Below are 23,019 nucleotides of genomic sequence, written 5' to 3'. Positions count from 1 at the left end.
ACATGGCTCACATGGCCTACTGTACAAGCTTTAACATGGCTCACATGGCCTACTGTACAACCTACTGTACAAGCTTTAACATGGCTCACATGGCCTACTGTACAAGCTTTACCCTAACCATGGCTACAGTGAGAAGGCTCACATGGCCTACTGTACAAGCTTTAACCTAACCGTGGCTACAGTGAGAAGGCTCACATGGCCTACTGTACAAGCTTTAACCTAACCGTGGCTACAGTGAGAAGGCTCACATGGCCTACTGTACAAGCTTTAACCTAACCGTGGCTACAGTGAGAAGGCTCACATGGCCTACTGTACAAGCTTTAACCTAACCATGGCTACAGTGCACCGACGCACCAGCTGAATGCACGTCAACGTCTCCACACACGGCGCCCCTAGTGACTCTCTTAGAATCTACGAGAGCCACTAGGGGGCGCTGTGTGTGGATCCATGTAATGATCTAAGACTTGGATCATTACACTGCAAGGTTGAGGGGAAGCTGCAGCCTGGGATTCAGCTGTACTCTACTGCTGGAGAGATAAAGCTTGTAGTTGCCTGGAATCTCTCAAGGCACGCACACGCACGCACGCACGCACAGACGCACGCACACAAAAAATTGTATGCTGCCAATATCTTCCAACATCTGGGTTGGACCCGATTCCCAAGCAGAGACAGCCAACTGATTACACAGGCGAGTTATATATCGTTATACAGTATGTATGGATTCCCATAACACAGACCTGTCTACAACGTGGCCCTTGAACATGAATAAAAGGCATAACGCAATGTAAATATATGTCCAGTTTCCTCGGAAGCCTCCAAGCTCAACTATCAAACAACAAGGATTCTGTGTTTAGTGTCCCACATTTTTACCGTGTGCTGTGCACAAGGATAGAATGCACGAGAAAGCACACGTGTGTAGCCAGGGGAAATCCTGTTCACTGTTAAATGTGTATCTAATTAGTGAAATTAAGCATTTATTTTGAATATGCAACATTATGCAAATGACTGCACAAAGATTAAGGTGCTGCATGTTTAAGAGGTCCCCAAACCTTTCAACCCCCCCCCCCCCCCATTATCACCTTTGTATATATGCTTGAAAGTGTGTGCGATGTAAAGTATATGCAAATGTATATCTTTACCCTCGCCATGTGCTGTATGATTTACCTCTGCGATTACTCTCTTGAGAAAAAACAAACAGCCTCCATAGATATTCTAATCTAACTGCAGTGCTCGCTGATGAGCTTGTTGCGTTCCGTGCAGATTACCTCCACCGTCGGTGTCGTGTGAATAAAGGTGCTACAGAAATGCTCACACTAAACCTCACACTAGTCGACTAGTGAGTCAGTAAGTGCAAGTTTGGAGAACAAGAATAATACATTATAGCCATAAATTCCACACATTATTTCATTTCTGTATATGGAGATCCCTGATATCATCAATATTGGCCAGCAACTCTACATCGGACCTCAAACTTCGAACCCTTGGATCTCCATAACCTCTTCTGACATTCCATAATGTTGATCCTTCCCCATCCATCCTTCCTCTTCGATGTCTCCCTTTTGACTGATACCTGTCCATTCAAACTCTATAGACGGGCCTGACCCAAAGTTATTAGTGCAGCTGCGCCCGGCAGCCGGCGAAAACATCCGTTCTCAACAGGCCCTAAAATTAAGGCCCGGCCCTACCTGGGTCCTCATCAAACCCTGTACACTCAAGAGAATGTCCCCGCTACCACCCTTAGATCTCCATATGGAACCGACCTGTTCTGTCATTCCATAATGTTGATCTGACCTCATCAAACCCTGTACACTCAAGACATGTTGATCTGACCCCCCATGCCAAAGCGCCAGCGCTCGCCCAGCAGTCTGCCGGCATCAGGGCGAGGTCGCTTTTCGCCCTTAGGCGTCTTACTGGTATAGTAATAGTACAACATAAACATTACAAAGACTTTAGTTGTCACTGTACAATATTTTAAAACATTTGTCATGTTGCAGTTGCACACATGCCTAAAATGGCTGATACAATGTATTTCAAACTCCAGCTTTGTCACACTCCAGCTCTGCTTGACTAGCGCTCGAGTGCTGTTTTCTGCCCCTCCAATGACGCCACTCTCCTAGTCTACAGTACACCACTCTGCGTTACCCATAATGTATTGTTAACCGAGCAGGAAGGAGACGGCAGACAGAGAAGTGCGGGACTTTCAAGAGTGGAATTCTCAATAATACATCCCGATCCTGACTGACTTTGTTCACGTCTATATTGTGACGGGGCTTATACATGTTCTACCTACCGGCAAAGCTCTGATGATAAATTAAAATGTGTTTGGTTTTGTTTGTTGTATTAGCTTGGCTGAATGTAGCTGGGGAAATGACCCAAGGAGCAGTGACATTTCCCCGACATTTTCAACTACCTAGAGAATTCTCCAGGTTAGTATTAGAATTAGTATTGCAGGATGCTGTTTGGATACTTTTCCACAAATAAATAGCCTATAAAACGAAACACAAAATGTATCTGGGTATTGAAACCGACCATGACTTATATACCATGCAATGCAACCACTTTGACTTGATATTTACGATGCTAGCACTTTTGACACAGTGATCGTACATTGTGGGCTGTATATTGAGATGGCAGGTATGTGACATTAAAAAGGACAAAATCAAACATATAGGACACTTTATTAGAACACGAAAAATGTTTTGCTACAGCCTCAGTAATCAACCACTGAAATGACAGTATTTATGATGCCTCTCATAGGGAATGCATTGACAGTTGCAGTACACCGTTCTAACGGACCAGAAGTGGGGGGGGCCGTCTCATTTGGGGACGTGAAATGTGTATAGTGTCTATAGCCTTGGCTGGGAACAAAGCTTAACTGGAGATTACGCAAGTCTCACAAAAGCAAAGCATGGCAAAGTCCCATTCCCCTTAGCTGAGGCTGACTTCTGATCACACTGGAGGAAGAAATAGTTACAGCTCCATATCTCTGAAAGGCATAGACCACAAACCTAACCTCTGCCACCTTTCACTCAGTACAGTCGCAGTACAGTCACAGGATTGTGGAGGCCTAAAAAAGCCATATTGATTTTAAAATAACAATAACAGCCTGTCGCCTCAGCCCTTCCAGTCCTGGCATTACCTTGATATCCGTCCAATTTCAGGGATGATTGCAACCGAGTTTTTTTTTTCCACTAACCTGTGTGCTTCGGTACAAGGCAATCAGCACTAGTTATTTTATTTACTAACCTGTGTGCTTCGGTACAAGGTAGTCATTTTCAACAATTTTGCTCCTCAGGACCATGCTGATGACCCATTAATTGGCAACAGATGTACCTGTAGTACACTGGAAGCAGGTGTGTGTGTGTGTGTGTGTGTGTGTGTGTGTGTGTGTGTGTGTGTGTGTGTGTGTGTGTGCGCGTGTGCGTGTGTGCGTGTGCGTGCGTGTGTACGTGTATTGGTGAGATATACCATTTGATTTCAAGCTCCAAGTCTGAAAAGTAGATTGATTGATGTTTACTCTGTGCTGGGGTGACTATACTATACCTATATGGGAGAGATTTCAATCATGAAACTCAATTTCACCGTTACATTGCTCAGGGATTTGCTCGATCCATGCAGTTCATCTGGTAAAATACATCTCATATGAGCAGGCATTTTTTCTCTGGGAGTCATGATGAACTGTTCTGTTGTTAAAACTCATTCGCCGCCGAGATCGTATTTTGACGCCTTTACCTACTTGGGCTCTCGGCGCCGTGATTGTTTTTGGGCATATTTTTTAATATAAATTGATTACGCTTCACAACACTGTTCTGTACGTGCTCGTAACACTCAAATGCATGTTTTGATTGAATTAAATAACATTTGCGGAACTTGTTATATAGCGATTTTTCCACTTCCTGATTATCCGTTTCTGAGAGAAACAGCTCTTTTCAAAATAAGACGGTTAAGGTGTCGGCGGAAGATTCATTTAATTTGCATGTTTGTAATGTGAAAATTAATGTATTATGTTTCTTAATGTTTGTTATAAATGCCTTCCACTTGCAGAATAATAAACAGCTACAGCGTCATATACACAAATAACAAAACAACAAACTAGTTGAAAGATAACCATATGAAGTACCAAAAGTAAAAGTAGTCATTATATAGTATGTCCCATTTCAAGTTTTCAAAAGAATGCATAAAAAAACATTGGAAAATAACAGATCTAAAACCTCACAATGCATCGCACCGCGACTCATGTAATATGTTTTGTAATGATAATCAAAATGTACAAAGTTTGCCTGTGAGGTGTATTGGAGTTGAAGTCAAAGTATAGGCCTACTGGAAATTGGAATTATTACTCAAGTAAAGTAAAAAATACCCAAATATTGTACAGCACTTGGTTACTTTCCACCACTGCTGAATAGTGAATATCAGTCCAGTTGTCTTCATAATTCTGTGGACAAAGTATTGGTCTCTCTCTCTCTCTCATAATTCTGTGGACAAAGTAGTAGTCTCTCTCTGTCTCTCTCTCTCATAGAACAGCCTTTAGCAGACAGCAGAGGGCTCCAATGGCCTATGCAAACACAGGCTCTGACCTTTGTGGAAAATACCAGTAAACGGTGACCTCGCCATCAGTATCCTTTCACTGCAATATTGAACGGGGCTTTTCCCCCCAGACACTCAGTTTTTATCCCGCTAACAACAATGACACAGATAGCCTTGACTCAGCATCAAACGTCACTGCCATCATCATTTGTCCTCGTCTTCCTTTGCTCATGCCCCGGCACTTAATTGATTTCTTCCTAGCAATCTTACAACTTCGACAGGTTGTAACCCCCCCCCCCCCCCCCCCCACACACACACTTCACTGCAAGAAGGGGATCTCCCCCCCACTTGCAGACAGTGCCTTGGCAGTTGGTGTTATTGGATGACCTCGTCGACTACACACTGGCCTCTGCTGGTGGAAATGAGTTACTGCCGGCCTAGACGCCCAGGGAAGCACAAAGAGGGAGGAGTGGGTTTGTCTCAAATCACTTACACTTTTACGGGTGCAAGATATTACAGCCAGATGAGTATTTCGGTTCGGCATGTAGAAGGGCTATTTTTTTATTTCTTGTTTGCTTGTATAATTAAATAAAGTGAAATGTTGTTTTCATATGGGGTTCCCAGCAACATTGTGTTAACACAGCATCACTGTGGGCCAAATACATGTACATTCCTTGCAATGAAAAGACACTGGTCTAGAACTCTCCAAAATTGAGTGCACACTACATGATGTAGGCCTAGCTGGGCACTGATTTCTTTTCCTATTTTTAAAACCCCCAGGTTTAAAAAAAAACCCCAGTTCTTAGAACGGTGAATGACATAGTTTCCCTGTGAAGTTTTTCGGACAGGCACCTCTGCTCATAGCAGCTCCAATTCTTCTAAAATATTGACTGGTAGTAGTAGAGTGCTGGACCAACACAGCTTCCCCCGTGGGCTGTCGCGGATCAAACATGAAAACAGCGGAAGAACAAAGTCTTGCCAGGGCCGTTAAAAATACAGTAGTTTTAGACCGCGGGGTGACGGCGCCCCCATCAACCTTCATTCAGTGGTACAGGCATAAAATAAAGCATAACTGCAACCTCCTCTCAGACATGTCTTGAGCTCCTCTCGTGTCTCTGAGAAGCTGGGGTGTCAAAACAAAGGAGGTGTTCATATTTGAGTCCTTCATTTCAGATCTATCGTATCTCGTCTCCTGCATGCCTTAAATCTTCTATATAAAGTTCAAGTTGTCCGTCTGTCAGTCAGTCAGACAGTCTGTCAGTCTGGACAATATATGCCCATACAGTATGTGGCCATGTCTGAGGTGACTGTCACAGTATTGATGTGTTGAATATGGACATTGTCGGACATTAGCCGTATTGTTCGGCAGTGGTTTCTGTTGTGTGTGGCATCAGAGAGGAGATATGGATAGAGAGAGGGGGATTCTACTTAACCCACACAATAACCCGGAGAGGGAGAGAAAGCTTATTTCACCCACTCAACAACAACTCCACCAGTGCTCGGTACAAACACCTGTATATAGACGAGATGCGTTCAGCAAAATAACCCCCGGAAATACCAGCCAAGCTGATATTTGCTGCTCGTCAGTGAATGAACACGGCATTTTATTTTGGTCAAGTAATCAGTAAACTCTATCTCCATGTCCATTCATTCAAGAAGTTGCTTTTTTGCTTTGTTATTGCCATTTTACTGCCTCTCAGATATGCGTTATCTAATCAAGAAAAGCCAACATGTCGTTGCAAATCTTCCAAGTTAACACTAGCAACATCTTGAGTAAAGCCCACCAGAGGCTTCACTTCCTACGCCTCTTAAAGAAGTTCGGTGTGACATTGAGGGAGGCGTTGGTTCACTTCTCTTCTACAGAGCCACTGTGGAGAGTGTCCTCGTCTTCTCAGTCACAGTGTGGTATGGAAACACAACCGACTTAGAGGAAAGGGTGGAAAGGGTGGTACGCACAGCGTCAAACATCATTGGCCTCGACCTCTCATCCGTCTCCTCTATCTATACCATATGCACTATAAGTGCAGGATGCAGAAGGTGATTGCCGACCCCTCCCACCCTGCCTGCTCTATTTTCGCACCCCTGCCCTCAGGTAAGAGACTGCGGTCTCTAAAGTGCAATACCTATACCGCTTTAAGAATAGCACCTATCCCGAGGCTGTGCGCCTCCTGAATGCTGACCCTCTTTTCACTTGCACTTTACAGCGTGAAGCTGCTTTGTAAAACTGCGATGAATTGCTTTTTATTTATTCAACATGAATTGTAACGTTTTGCATTCTTCTCATTTATTGGTCCCCCTCATATGATGTTTGTACATGTATGTAATATTATTATGTGTCTTTTTGTATGTCTGTTTTATATATATATATATATAATATATATATATACTTACTGTATGTATAAACTGACAAATTGTTTAGCTTCGGTTTTGTAATACAGTGTTTCAACCTTCAAAGGTCTGTTCCAAATTAAGTAGGACAAGTAAAGCTGCTTTTGTTGTTGGGCGGCCAGACAATCGCCTGAAGCCCTATGGGTTGACAGTAAAACACTTTCTTCAATTTGCAACAACAGTGTCACTCTATTACTCATCTGTGGACCAGACTCTGGCTCTGTTCCACATCTCAGCCAGCGTCTCATTGCAGCTCCTTGAGGATGAGGAAGGGGATATTTATTGAATAGTGAGCGCAAGAAGATGGGGCGACCCTGTTCCATCAAGAACAGGACAAGCATCCACAGCAATCACTTAATATTGTATTGTCATTGGAGAATATCAACAGAGAAAGTATGCCAGGCAGGCTAACAAGACAACAAATCCAACACAGAGCCTGCCATCAGTTTGAGCTTGACCCTACTACGTTTTAACAGCAGGCGAACAGCGATACAAATCTCCTAGTGGGCGTTCCTGCTGTCATTACCGTATGTGCTCGCTTTGAAGCGCATGTAAAACGACGCTGCTGTGGTCCAGTCAACACTGCGAAGTGCAACTAGGAACCACCTTTCGGTGGTATGGTTTCGCGTGGGAGGGTAAACCGGTAAACAAAGCGACACATGGATTTGATCGGCTATCGCCGGATGATGTCGTCCAAAAGATAGAATATTTTATACGTATAGATGTTTTTGAACGACGTTCCTCCACCCACTTTTCCACTATCGCCTCTTCACCTGCTATCGCCAGTACTTGCCGGGTCCTAAAGGCACATTACTCACTTCCAGAAAATACGCCAGTGGCCCTGTGATAATGGTTTCGGAAGTAGCTGACACAAACCGTCTGGGTCTCTCTCGAGAACTACTTTGAAGCTCAAGTGTGATGACAAACAAAATGGCCATGCGCAGAGACATTCTCGAAACCAGCTGGCTGAAAGTTAATTGCACACCTGTTCTCTCGCAAAAGGTCGGTTGAGCTTGTGTGGCCCCGCAGCCGACTTGCAAATAGACGCAATGTTCTTGATTAGAAAAAGTAAATGAATAAACAAATACGACTGGTCATGTAATTGACATCCATTTCCCAGGGCGTGTGTGTGTGTGTGTGTGTGTGTGTGTGCATGCATGCATGTGATGTGATGTGTGCGTGCGTTTTAAGTGCCGAGCAGCCACTGAGCAGGCACGTTGAGCACCATAGAGAGATACACTGCCTGAGGTCCTCTGACGCAACTGGAGATGAGGCTGATGGGAATTCAATACACAGCAACGACACTGCCTAATTTATTCCACAATAAAGCTGCCCAGTGCTTGTTTGCCTGCAGTCACATTCAGGGTATGTATGGACCAATGTTACAGTGCATGTTCATCAGAGTTCTACATGTGGAGGGTATACTTCTATGGACACATAACAGGGTTAGGCTGTAATGTGTAACTTTCATGTCCTACCCATGGATCCAGGCATGGGTCTACTACCGTACTCTACCACTCTTCTGACAAGACGCCAGCCCTGCAAGGGGACTGGTTTTGCTGTCAACCAGTAGGTGTTGATTTTTTACAGCACATTTTGATTCAGTTTTAGTCATATTTTCAACTGAAATGTTTTAGTGTTAGTCTAATCTGTCAATTTAATGTATTTCGGCGGGCCTTGGTGGCGTCGTGATGCCTGATTACACACTTGGTTGCACTCATGCTAATTTCAGCATGCAACTAAGCATACTACTGTACAATTACTTGTCTTGTATTTTAGTTCTAATGGATCTCTTCTCCTGGAAGAAATGTAGACGACGAACATTTTTCGCCATACTTTTAGTCGACAAAATCAACACTAGCGCAAACCTGTCACCCCACTGAGGCACATTAAGGAATAAATGGAAGAACATTCCAAACTCATCAAAAGGGAGCCACACAATCTAAAAGGCGTTAGAACTTTCATTTTCACCAGCAAATTAGCTACTCTGGACTGGTGGCGATAGTAATAAGGAATATGAATGATTCAAATAATCACGTTCGACGAGGGAAAAGGATGAATGATGCTGATGATTATAGTCATTTTCCACAACAGTCATTTAGTCTATGGAACGTGATGCAACCGCAACACAAGAGGAGAAGTATTTTCCATCCACCGACAAAAACAAAAGACTGTGCTCACTGCTATTATTCTTCACATTCGTCAGGACGAGAGTGCATTTGCATCAGCTTTATTTACAAAATCACGGGTGCAGCTAATTTACCACCCACGCAAAGAAATACATCTCTACATCTTGCGGCACATGGAGCACACTTCACGTATATACCGCAGCCTTTCTTTGTCAGCTGAACTCTTCTGAGAGTTATTCTGTTGCTGTTGTGGTAACGGCCACCACGGCAATTTCAGAAAGAAATAGAGGGTGGCAAAAAAAAAAAAGTTACCATAGAGAGCCCCATTTAAAAAAAAAAAAGAGTGAAATAAGTTGCTGAGCGACACGTTGATCAACTATTTTCACAATTTGTTTGGTGGCGAAAAAAGAAAATGTTTGAAAATGTTCGCCCAAAATAGGGATGCCATGTCGAAATGAAATGAATGGTTGCATACGACAAGACGTTTATCTGAAATAACTCATGTCACATGTAGAAGATGGGTGGTCATCGACTGCGATGAAATCAGACTAATCTGTCAAAACAATTCAGTTGTTCAGAGTTAAGCATCAAAATGGGTGGAGGTGGGTGTGCCAACTGCTATGCCCCGACGCCCGGGGCGTTGCAGAGAGCGAGGAGTCTGGCACCACCTACCTGCTCCTCCTGTACACAGAACTAACACCCACGCCACTCACCGTGCCCTTTCAACTCACCAAGTATTTAAAAAATGGAAACAACCTTTTTACGTTTGAAAATGTTGTGTTTTTTCTACTATCCAATAATTTTTTTAAAGGTTTACATGGTGATGTTTCACCTTTGTTCTCTGGGACTGGTTGATAGACTTCCGAGCTCTGGTAGAGCAATGAGCCTCACAAACTGTATTGCTCCCAGGTGTAACAACTCATTCGGACAGTCTGCCTTCTCAGTAAAGGAGGCAAACCTTTGGAACTCCTTGCCTATGAAACTAGACGGGATGGTAACGTGTTCTACAGAGGACTCAAACTATGGTTGAAATCAAATAAACTGTGCTCACATGGATAGTGTCTGGTTACTTGAGTGATTATGTTTATTTAGTTTTGTAGGTTAATGCAATGGGTATTGTAATTTAGTTGTAATATATTATCAGTATACTATACATTCTTTTTTTGTACTTGATTGTTTTTTCTAGTATTTTCAGAAAAGTCTCCTGTGGACAGGTGGTGAAAATTTGCACGGGTCGTGCATGGAGCAAGCGCTGGAGAATATTGGTTCATGATTGTCATCATGACATCACAGCTCTGCTCCCCAACCCACTGCAAGATAAGATGAACGGAAATTAGGACAGCAAAGCCAAGAAACCAAACTAACCAAAGTGTACTACAACTAAAATATATATAAAGCTACACCAGACCGCATAATATAATTACCATACTACCATAAACACATGCGTCGTCCCCACTGATCACCCCCACCACTTTGGACTGCGGTGGTAAGGTGTCATTAGTCCGTCCCATTACTAGCCCTATCATAGATGTTAAAAAAATAGATGCCTCATTGGCCACTGCAGTTCGTTGGAGCCATGTATGTTGAAGGAGGGGCGGAACAGTTCACACTGGGGGAGGAAGTACGGCGGCAGTGTGGAAGGCACGACGTTACGTCACGCTGCCACTCAAGTGATTACTGGCCAATCACAGCACATCTTTTCCGGGACTTATTCGACACGTTTATATGGGATGTGTCTTAACCGGCCACGTATGGTCGGATTAATGTACACACAGTCCCCGATGTCTGCGTCGCGCAAAACGCGCTGGCAACAGTAAGGGCCGTTTGTCCTCTAGTGAGTGAAAGGGACAGTATACACTCCGCCAGTGTGCTCGTCTCCTCACTGCGCTTATCCTATTCTTTAGAGATAAGACGCCACGACTCAACATGGAATGTTTACATTACATCACTGTCCAAATGGCGAGGCTTTGAATGGGCAAAGATCAACTTTCCTGTCACTCAATATATTGTAGAACTTCTGGTGCCGGGGAAGTTTGTGCAACTACATCAGTGTTCAGCTCATGCTGGAGTGGAAGGGGCGATCCCCATGAGGTTACTGGTGGGGGGGGGGGGGGGGGCAGGAATAGTGGATAGTCTCAGGGGTCCAAATCTGTCAGCACATACTGTACACACAATACACTGAATACAGTATGGATTGAACTACTTCACAGAAATGTTTTGAGATGATATCAATCCGAACCATCACTCTCTCACACACACACCCACACACACACGCGCGCGCGCAGTCAAGCACGCACACACACAAACAGGTACAGTATGTACTCAAATCCACAAACAAACAAACAGACAGACGAACATTGCAACCCATCTTGTTTTCCAGACGGTGCTGTTTTCTACTTACCCTCTTAGGGGACTGCTGTGTGTGCACTGTGTACTAGTCCTGTACTGAACAGCATGCGAGATGTTATTGCTTCTCTGCAGCTATGTATAACCTCGCTAACTTCACTAAACTCCTACAAAGACACGGGGGCCAAGGTTACTTAGCCCTGGCCATGTGTCTGTGGTTACATTTGAATGTGAACCGACTGAGAAGAAGAAGAAGAAGAGGTTAGTTATAATGATGCCTCCCCCTCTGCTGCCGGGTTGTTTGTTTAGCCCATTTAGACCGGTGGCCGGTTTAAAAAGAAAAGGCTTCTAAATCCTAACAGTTTTCTGAAAAACCTATGTCAGTGGTGCTCAACTTTTTACCAGCTGATCTATCAGGTTGGTAGTGGGCTAGTGGCAACTTATGTTAGTGGCAACTTATCATCTTATTGGCTGCCGTAGTCACCCGTCTTTCTGATTGGCTGCCTCTTCTCTAGGCAACCAGACACCTTTTGCCTCTTTCAGCCAATGGGATAGCATTGCAGCCAGCAACAACCTAGACTTGTGTGCAGCTGGTAAAAAATGACTGTCATTTTGGGCTTGTTTCATGTCAAGGACCCCCGGAATTATCTGTATTTGGACCCCCATCTGAAACTACGTTGTTCCTGCAGGGACCGCCCCAGAAGCAAAGATTTGAGTTAAAATTGTTCGCTGTGAAAGGATATATGTTCAAATATTCAAAAATAGTAGATCTACAAGCTAGTACAGCTTGAGGTTGCTATGCAGTTGTACATCAGCTATTTTTCAATAGCTAAAGTATAACATAATGCTTAAAACAACCATTGTTCCCGTCCAGAATGGGTTAGACGGAGCGGCTGGTTCACAGAAACACGCTCTCCGTGTGGATGGAATACTAATGCACACACGTAACTAATGGCACTCTCTCCCTCACTCTGCACGCTCTCTCTCTTTGCGTCTCCCTCGCTTGCCATTCATTTTTCTCGAGCTTTCTTATCTCGCTTCATGTTCTGATTAATGTTCAAAAACACAGTCAAAGATTTTTGTTTTGTTCTTTAAAACGCACACACACACACACACACACACACACACACACACACACACACACACACACACACACACACACACACACACACACACACACACACACACACACACACACACACACACACACACTTTCTGACAGCTCACTGAACCCGTCATATTCAGATATTGGTGGGTGGACACACTTTGGTCTGTGCAACCACAGAGTTTTTCTAAGTCACTCTCTATCCTTCTTAAGTATTTAAGTTTAAAGAAAATCAGATCGCCATCAATCGCCAGAATTAGGTGGATTTAAACCCAGTGAGATTTTGAGCAAGGATTAGACACCCGCCTTCGGTATAAGAAGGGTTTATAATATAAACTATTTATTTTGGCACTAAGTGTTGGAGATAATTGCCTGGTATTTCGAGCAGCCTGCTACCGCCACAGCATAGTCCATACATGTATATAGCATGTGTGTTTCATGCATTTCCCCTAAGCTTGTGTGCTATGCATTTCCCTTGTGCATTCTCCTTCTCCAGTCCGGGTTTAGGCCTGTATGCTGTGAGATTCTTTGATTTGTATATGCATGGTTACAGGTTCAAACAAATATCTTGCACTGCATGATATTTGCAAAAAACATTTTTTGGCTGAATATTCTGTTTGTTTGGGGGTGTCTTGAGATATTTAAGTCTTTGTCTGCCAGATTTTATTTCTCGCTGGCTGCTATCAATACCATGTCATGATACCAGCCACCACCGTCACTGCATTGTACCCGTCGTGGAAGTCCCACACTTAAGATCCAGGCAGTGTTGATTTTGTCGACTAAAACTAAGCTACTGTATGACGACTAAAACTGAGACTAAATATTTTTGACAATTTCGTCAACAAATAATAACTACACTAAAATGTTAGGAAGGGACTAGTGGACAAGAGATCCAGTATAAGTAAAAGACAAGTCATTTTACTCTTGAAAATAGCAGATCTACAAGCTCACAACGTGAGTTTGTAGATCGGCTATTTTCAGAAAGTGTAAAATCAGCCATTACGACACCTTCAAGGCCCGCCAAAATACATTTTAGTCGACTGAATCAACTGTAGATTTAGTCGAATAAAATCTTATATTTAGTCGACTAAAACTAGACTAACACTACAACATTCCAGGTGACTAAAATGTGACAAAAAACTAAATGAAAACTACTCAAGAGACTATGACTTAAACTAAAAATCTAATTTGCTGCCAAAAACAACACTGGACTCCCAGACAAGTTTGGGAGTCCAAGTCCCAAGTTTTGGGAGCTGTTGTCGAGTTGAGTTGTTGAGCGAAGTGGGCCATGTGGGTGGGTCTCATCCTCACTTTCTCTTTGCACTGCCTTTGCCTTTGCACACACACACACACACACACACACACCCACACCCACCCACCCACCCTGCAGGGGTCCCCTTTTAGCTTGGGGCCCATTTCTCATTTGAAACGGTTCGAATAGCTAAATCCGCCTCTGGCTGCAGCAATATAAAGTAAACCTTTCGCCAAAAGGAAAAGGCATTTCAAAAGTAGAATGGCTACGCTATGTGATTAATAATGAATTCATTGATATCGTGTTGTTGTTCCCATACCGTACGTACAGTCTGGCTACAGCAAAAGACATCATTATGGCAGTTCAGAAGGACAGAAGAATATAATTGCAATTATTCATAATCTATATACAATTCCATAACCATGCTTATACTGCACAAAAAATAAAAAAATAAAAAAGGTCAGTGTGGGCTACACACAGAGGCTTATCTTTACAGAATTATTCAATCCCATTTCAGCATTATCATTAGCGATCCTATTAGTGCTGAGATTGGAACACAGGCGCTTAATCCATTTTGGGCGGGAACCCCTTTTGGTGTTAGCATCATGTTATGCTTTAGCTATTGAAAAATAGCAGATCTACAAGCTCATAGCGGCGCCACCGAGTGGCGCGCTACGAGCTTGTAGTTCTGCTATTTTTGAAGAACGACGGACATAGAAACATAGCTTTTTCCAGAATCTGATCTCAGGTCAGAATGAGTTAAGTGGCAGAGCGAGGCAGCGAGCCACAATGATGCTCGCGATCAATTTAACTTTCCATTCAGCGTCAGTGGCCACCATGTCAACAACAACAACAACAAAAGCAGGGGAGAAAGCCTAACACAGGCAAGACGCCACCATTCCTCTAAATCAGTGGTCTTCTACCAGTACCAGTGGTCATGGGGACCACCAGTGGTCCTTGGGGGGGGGTTCAAGTTCAAGGTGGTCCCCAGCTAAATGATGCGACAGTTGGTAGCCAAATTGGACCAATTTACAGACGAGGACAATAAAGCACATCTCATCTCGTCGACCCTCATCATTGGATCTTTAACTCCTGAGAGAGCGTAAAATGAAACCAATAAAATGGTCCGTTTGGTTTCATTTTACGCTCCCAAGAGTAAAAAATTATTGCTACGCATCTGCATTACTTATTTACAAGAATTCTACTTAATGAGAAGAATCGTTATTTTTGATTATCTCTCCTATGGTACCAACATCAATACGGCATGGAATTGTGGACAAAATCTTATCTAACGATAACAAAATATAATTCTTTAGTATTGGGTCCGAGAGGCTAAAATCTCATCAAATGTGGGTCCGTGGCTCAAATGGCCCGAATAAATAATGGGCCTCGATATGAAAAAAGCTTGAAAACCCCACTGCTCTCTAATGAATGCTGATTTCTGCTACTTTCCCCGGTTCCTCTTCTCACAGTCTGTGCCCTACAAGTATCTAATTTTCTCTCCAAGACGTGGTTATAATACCGCTAATAACTCTGCGTGGTCCAATCGAAATCTCACTCCGCTGCACCGCAAGCCCGAAGAGTGGCTGTAAAATAAAATGAGATTTCCTTTGATTGAGCCAATGCATCAGAGTGTTTAGGCGCTTGCTGTGGCGTCGTATTTTTGCAGAATGTTATTTTCACAGTTCCTCCAGGGTCAGGTTCTGTGCCAATTAGCATAGTTGCATCAAACAAGAAACTAAAAAGGTATTATGATGCCTGACTCTGCATTAATATACAGTGGGTCTACAGGCAGATGCGTCTATAGCCCAAAGCATGGAATATGGATGCCCCCAATGCCCCACGCAAATGTGTCCAATCTGTTCTCGTCCGAATGGCAAATAAGCGTTAAGATAATGTTGTTTTCCTTCCCTCATCTGTCTGTCGAACTTGCTAAACCCTCTCTCTCTCTCTCTCTCTCTCATGACATGGTGCGTGAGACAGCATCATCCCTCAGTTCATTAGATAGATACAAACAGTCCCCGCTCCCCTGTGGTGCGCTAACTGAAGCCAGCACACACAAGCTCAGAGAGAGAGAGAGAGAGAGAGAGAGACACAGAGAGAGAGAGGGGGGTGGGGGTGGGGGGGGGGGGGAGGTGGGGGACACCCTGGGGAGACGTAGTCCCTGACTGACTCATACTAAACACACAACTGCGCTCTCCCTGTCCAAAACTCGCTTCACTTATTAAAGGCACATGCAACTATTATGCAAGCTCCTTGCATTGACCCACCTGTTCAGAATAGCATTCCCGAGCTGGTGTGTTTTAAACCTGATAAATGTACTGTTCTTATTGGTTTTTACTCTTATTTTCTAATAAAGTTGTCATTTTCTCATGTCTATGTCTGTGTCTGTGTCTCTCTCTCCCCCCCCCCCCCCCCGGCCACCACACATTTAAAGCGTCTTTGGGTATTAGAAAAGCGCTATATAAGTCCCAGGTATTATTATTATTATCTTGTTCAAGGACTGATAATAGTAATCGGTTCTCTCTCTCGGCGATGGACGCTTCAGCTGTGCTTCGTGTTGTTATTATATAGTGAAACTAAAACTCTCAGATGAATTACAGGCTGCCTTGCAAATCAATAAATCATTGGTCCCAAAAATAGGCTTTTAGGCTCCACCCCTTCATGACCTTTGCCCTCCTGCCTTACAGTCACCCACAAGTCAAGCCAGGCCACTGGGGCATGCGAGTGTGTGTGAATATATGCATACTGTGTGCGTGTGTATGTGGAAGTCTAATGAGCTGATTGATTGCAATAGAAGGCCTCTGGTTACCATTAGCTCTCTGAGATTAAACATGTTAAGCCAATCGAAGGGCAGTGAGGCATATAGGCCTGACCACAGACACTTTAACGTTACTATTACAGTAGATGTTGCTTTCTGTTCAACCGGAGAACTAAATGGTAAGCGGTGCATTTATATAGCGCTTTTATCCAACACGCTTTACATAAGCTTGTGCATTACATTCACCCATTCACACACACATTCATACAACGATGGCGGAAGAAACCATGCAAGGCACCAACCTGCCCATCAGGAGCAATTAGGGGTTCAGAGTCTTGCTCAAGGACACTAACTCTGGGGGAGCCCGGGATCGAACTGGGATCATCGCGGTTCCCATCCGGCCGTTCTACCGGCCACTCTACCCCTGAACCACTGCCACTGAACCACTGCCACGCCTGTGCTGGTGATGATGAGATGAAGGGCAATCTACCAGAGTGTGAAGTTGCTGTTAGTTGTTGCACGCACACACGCACGCACGCACAGTCGCACACACGCACACACACCTATGTGAATGCCACCACAAAAGGCATTACCAGCCCCGTCAATAGGGTCCTTCAGACAAAGGGAGCGACCCCTCACAAGAGGAACATTCTCTCATGAGCAGCTTAAAGCTTCCTCCAGACTGCCTTGGTTGTCGAGCATTGAAAGTAATGACATAGCCGCTTGCTTGGTGGCTCAAAAAGAATACTCCGATTCTCTGCACATAATTATTTAAAATTCCCTCTCTGCCAATGACGACTTTGGATGATTCTTTTTCATAGGCCCACACCGCCAAAAGACAACTTTTGACAATTTTATTTTACACCAGATGGCGCTCTTCGCTAACCTATGATTCACTGTTTTGAGTCTCATTGAAATCAGGAACCAGGAAATCACGTGGTCGCAGAAACACAACGCCCGTCCACTCCCACGTTAGAGCCTCCGCTCTAGCGTCCACTTCTATGTCCACCACCATTGCAATTTTCGACGGACCGTTTGACAAACTGTGACTACTTAAAAGGTAAGGAAATATTAAAAAAAAGATCATTAATGTATTTCATCTGGCAGCGAATGAGTTTTTAACTGTGCGTCGTGTCCTCCGCGTCACTGTGAGCTCTCATCACCGATTGGCCCGACTAAAACATAAGGCACGCTCTCTCCCGCTCTCTCTCTCTCTCCCTGTGTCAGGACACTGCCACTCCCAGCCACTGTGATTGGGAGGACGACTTAACCCGTCAAAAGCCGGCGAGGAGGCTGAGAGAGAGGACTCCATCATCAGCTTCCTAGTCAACTCTATTTGCCACCATCCCCACTATATACGACGACCGAAGAGGAGGCAACGGAGAGGAGCGTTCTTTGACAGGTCGTCTCTCTCTCTCTCTCTCTCTCCTCTCCGGCACGCCTCTTGACTCCTTTCTGCCATCATTTCCCTTTATCCTGTCCTCCTTTCCTCCGGAGGCCCTCTCTGGACCCCGTCAAGATGCACTCTGTTCATCTCACATGTGAGGGGTCAACGCGCACCCCACTAGAATAAACCAGCCACTCAATGTGAGGATCTTTGTGCATGTCCCCCCCCCCCCCCCTGTTCTCTCTCTCTCTCTCTCTGTCTCTCTCTCTCGCCTATAGACCAGAATTGGCTCCATTCACAGGAGTGTCACTCCCCCCCTGGAGCGTCCTTCTCAAGGCCCTCACAGTGCCATTCTATGTCTCCCGGCTCCTCCAATGAAGAGTGGTCTCGCGAAAGCATTGGTGGGTGCAGAAAGAAAACACACGGCCTTTGTGCACGGTCTTGACATATAGGGCGAGATCACGTGGTGAAGTGCGTGGGGGGGCGAGCACTTAAACAAGGAGAAAAGGCTAAAAATGCATTAAAAAACAGCTTTAAAAAAAAAAACGGGGGCCCTAATGGCATTCTCGGAGGAAAATGACATGCGCCCATTTAAGAAACGGAGCGGACTTTATGAGTTCCCCGGCCCTCCTGGCGCTGGTCCAGCTAAATCCACATTGTCCTCGGACTTCCTGCGGACCAAGCCTTGGTTTCTCAAGCTCATCTCCACCTCGTGTTTAATCTCCTCAGAACCTTTCATTAGGAACACACCATGTGTTGATTCTAAAGAAATGAAGCGGACCACCTCATTTTGAGTTGAGAATGAGCCCCGGGAAAGGCTTTTGTCTGCGACAGGAATGCCCATAAGCACAGAGAGGAACACTGTTTGGTCTGACTCGGGGTTGCTATACCGGGACTGGAGATAGCCATGGCAACGCTAGCATAAGGTCCACCGGACCACATAGTGGCGATACAATGCGGCTTCTTGGGTTTGTCATTCCAGTCAGGCCTGACCCAAATTGCGATATCCTGGGAAAAAGCTGGCCCACTTCGGCCAAGCGCGAATGCACACATTTCACAGTGACACACAGGGATACTTTTGCATGCATGCATGTTTGACTGATTTGCAATAATGAGGGAGATGTTGTATGTTGTGTTTGAAGTCGAATCACAGAGGAAAAGAGCCCTATAATGTTTTCACCATACCAGTCCACATCCTATGACAAAACGTGTTATTGGCACTCCTCAAGTTTATATACACGTTACACACAATGGAAATAATATGACAACAAGCCAGCTTTGTGCGTTTGATTTTCAGTGGGTTTAATACTCTTTTTATGTTTTCCTATTTTTATTAACTCATATGAACAGCCTCAGGGAAGAACCACCATTTAAATACATTGGAAAGCCAACAAAGAGACAATTGGGCTGCAGCCGCCCAGCCACAAAAGCCCTTTTTCAATATTTCACTGAAGCGGTAACTACGAGAGTGAACGGAACGCATAGAATTGTTTTGATCACCAACGTTCCTCCAGAGACAACTTAAAGTGAGTTTCTCGAGCGGCTCTGGCCACAGAGCTTTGGCTATATAGTGTGAGAGATGAAAATGATAATAAGAACAAAGAGGTCTGCTCCAATAAAGCTAAAGTTTCATAAAACAACCCTAACACACAATTGATACAACAACAACAACGACATTATTCTCAAGTGCCATCTGTTACACCAAAGTCTATCTGCCCAGAATACTTTTCTTTTTTTTTTGTGTTGAGTTGCCAAACTTTTTTGGTCCCCATCCGCTCTCCCCGGTGCTGAAATCTACCCTTCACAGTTATACAGCACACCATCTCTCTGCCCTGACTACCAAACACTGGAGTGCACGCAGAAAGGAGAAATTGACTTACTTTAAAAATTGGAGGTCTGGTAGTTGTGTTTCTCACTTGCCGTAAGTTTTTTTTTTCTCTCTTTACCCTCTTCTAATCTGCACCTCTGCACTGTCTGTTATAGCCTGTCTGTCTTTCCAACACTATTTCTCTTTGTACCACACTCTGTTTCTCTTGTCCCTTTGCACAGGGCTGGGCATATGATAGCTGTGTGTGTAGTATAGTGTGCGTGCATGTGTGTGTGTGTGTGTGTGTGTGTGTGTGTGTGTGTGTGTGTGTGTGTGTGTGTCCGTGTGTGTCCGTGTGTGCGTGCGTGCGTGTTGCCGAGGGGGGCGTGCTGAAAAGCTTGGTTTCCTGACTCGTGATCAGGAGCTCATTACCCCAAGGTCACTCCAGGGACGGCCCCGCTTGGCAGGGCGCAGCGCTCGCAGAAAGACAGCAGGAGAGGAGGGGAGGAGATGCGAGGTGGAGGGGAAGAGAAAGAGGGAGAGAGAGAGAGAGCACTTAAGAGCCAAAGTGCTTGGGAGATACACTGGGGATAATGAGAGAGAGAGAGAGAGAGAGAGAGAGAGAGAGAGAGAGAGAGAGAGAGAGAGAGAGACGGACCGACAGAAACATTACACAGAACTAAGACAGCAGGACAGGGATATAAAGGCAAACAGTCAGCCTTGCCAGACAAACTATATTAACAGTCAAGAGACACTACTTGCTCTACAAGCTTGGCTTGGATAACTTGGTGGTAGTGTTAGTGTATACCAGACAACGAGTCTGCATGCCTGCCTATACAATTGGAGCAGGGCTGTATATACCACCACAAGCAAGCCAAAGACAGTCAGTTACATAAAACATAATGTATCTCCCATTCTCCATGGAAAAGCCTGTCCAGGCACGTCCAATCAATACGCTATTGACATGCACCCACACAGTCTTCGCTTGCTAATGCTTTTATATATCCCCACACTGTATAAACATGAAGCTATGGTATGGTGAATCACCTTCTCTCTTTGTATTTATAGAGCATCCGTGTCTGCCTGCTGTCTGCCTCTCCGTGTACGACACCCTGGCCTCGCCATGTTCTCATCGTTCGGTCCAGGGACCGCCCCAGGGGACCTTGACTCCAGGTTCTATAGGCAGGGTATAGTGGTTCCCAACCGGTGGCGGTCTGGATCCAATTGTGGGTCACGGACACATTTTTATGGGTCCCTTTATTTTTTTCCGTTTCCTACATTTTGGTTTTAATTATTATTAAAAAAAATATTTCATGAATTGAAAACAAAGATTTTTTTCTTTTTTTGTAATTTCAGGAAGAAATAAAAGAAAAATCAAAGGAAGTCCATAAATTAGAAAACAAATGTGTAAGAAGTAGTGAAAATAGCCGATCTACAAGCGACGTGTTGTGAACTTCTATTGTGATCTGCTATTTTCACTAGTTCAACTTTCTCTTTTGGGTCACTGGCTAAAAGGTTTGGCAACCACATAGGCATTCCCAGCGGAATTATAGGAACAGTTTTACCACTTTTCTATAAATGTCTTCTAAATTCTGACGGTTCTCAAACATTTTCACGTCAAGGACCACCAGAAATATATGTAAATGGCCGCCGACCCCCATTTGAAAATATGTTCGCTCTGAATCTAACTGTGAAATACAAGTCTCAAGTAAATAGGCTAGCAAACATGGCTGGGAAGATCATGGGCATGTCCACCCCACCCATCACTCCCCAGGCCATCTTTGAACAAGCAGTGGTGAGACAGGCTCGGAATATTGTATCTGACCCCTTGCATGTACTGTACCGAGAGTACGAGCTAATGCCATCCGGTAGGAGGTATAGAACTCCACGATGTGTATATAATAGATTCAAACACTCTTTTGTTCCCCTGTCAACTAAAATGCTCAATCAGGGATTGACGAATGCACTTTAATGACTATAGTTGCACTTTATCAAGGGAATGTGTGCAATATCTCTGTTTTGTGTATGTGGGTGTTTCATGGTGTTTTTTCTTTTCGTATGTGAACATGTTATTTGTATGCAGCTGTGACTCTGTCTCCAAGACAAATTTCTCCCAAGGGAGACAAATAAAGATAACCTTGAACCTTGAACCTTGAAAGAATATATATTCAAAGATTTGCACCACATTTTACGATTTTTCAAAAATAGCAGACCTACAAGCTTCGTAGCTTGTGAGCTCGTAGCTATGAGCTTGTAGATCTGCTATTTTTCAATAGCTAAAGCATAACATAATGCTTAAAACACCAAAAGGGGTTCCCGCGCCCATTCCAGAAACTGCTGCCGTGGGGAGGCCTTTCAGTCTGAACAATGAAGTGAAATTAAATGAAAGTTCAGAGTGAGTGTCAGGCTTCGAGACGTCTGCACTTGCCGGCACTAATCAAACACCTTCTCTTATGGAAGTCCCTGGCTTTTCAGATCTGGGTCTGCATGCAGCCCGTTATACGCATCAATTTGGTGGTCCAATTGACATCAAAATGTCTGAGAACCAGTGCTCTTCTAGTCATCTCAAGTCTAATTTCTCATTTTGGATCAATGTAAGCTCTCTGTTTGCCTCGCCGAGATGAGATAGCGGGAATGTAGCGGTGGCACTGTAAACAAGCAGCAGATGGCTGCCGATGACCTTCGAGGGCTGCCCTGGGCCTGCTCCTGCCGCTGGATGGGATCATGTTGACATATTACAGCACACAATCAATAGCCTGTGCCATTAGGGCTGTCCACAAAGCCTGCACAACACTGATCTTAGACCGCCTCCGTATTCTACTTTCGACTGTGCGCGCACGCACGCACGCACGCACGCACGCACGCACGCACGCACGCACGCACGCACGCACACACACACACACACACGTACAGCCATATAGCCATATTATTATATCTCGTAACACTTGTTTGTTTGGCTTGGGTTTATCGAGCGCAGCTGCAGTGCAAAGGGAAAGGGGCTTAATTGTACCAAGGGGTAGTTCCATGGCACATAGACACTGCTTTATGACAGGGCGGTGATGCGGAGAGGCGTGGATGTACGACGTGAGGGCAGAGAAGGGGATGTTCATACTGTATAACATAACGCCAGCGGTGGAAATAGTACTCAAATGTTTTACTCAAGTAAAAGTAGCAAATACTGCAATATAGAAATACTCTGTTACAAGTAAAAGTCCGGAATTCAAAATGTAATTGAGTAAAGTACAAAAGCATTGCCATCAAAATGTACTCAAAGTAACACAAAGCAAAAGTACTCATTATGCGTAATGTCCAATTTC

At 44.3% G+C, this 23,019-nt stretch overlaps 1 protein-coding gene across 2 annotated transcripts in view; it reads right to left on the bottom strand.

The window, feature by feature from the left end:
• Window positions 1-23,019, bottom strand: part of ptn (pleiotrophin) — a 74,283-nt gene that overhangs the window by 30,667 nt on the left and 20,597 nt on the right. Inside the window, exon 1 of one of the 2 annotated variants that reach the window (XM_080757468.1) lies at window positions 19,776-19,949. The exons of the other annotated variant lie outside the window; for it this stretch is intronic. The gene's annotated coding sequence lies outside the window, so the exon portion shown is untranslated. Of the gene's footprint in view, window positions 1-19,775; window positions 19,950-23,019 lie in introns of those variants that run through there. 2 annotated transcript variants of the gene reach the window in all.

This window comes from Protomyctophum bolini, assembly GCF_963924005.1.
Source record: "Protomyctophum bolini genome assembly, chromosome: 23".
Classification (NCBI taxonomy): Eukaryota; Metazoa; Chordata; class Actinopteri; order Myctophiformes; family Myctophidae; genus Protomyctophum; species Protomyctophum bolini.
This window is presented reverse-complemented; position numbering and strand designations above follow the sequence as displayed.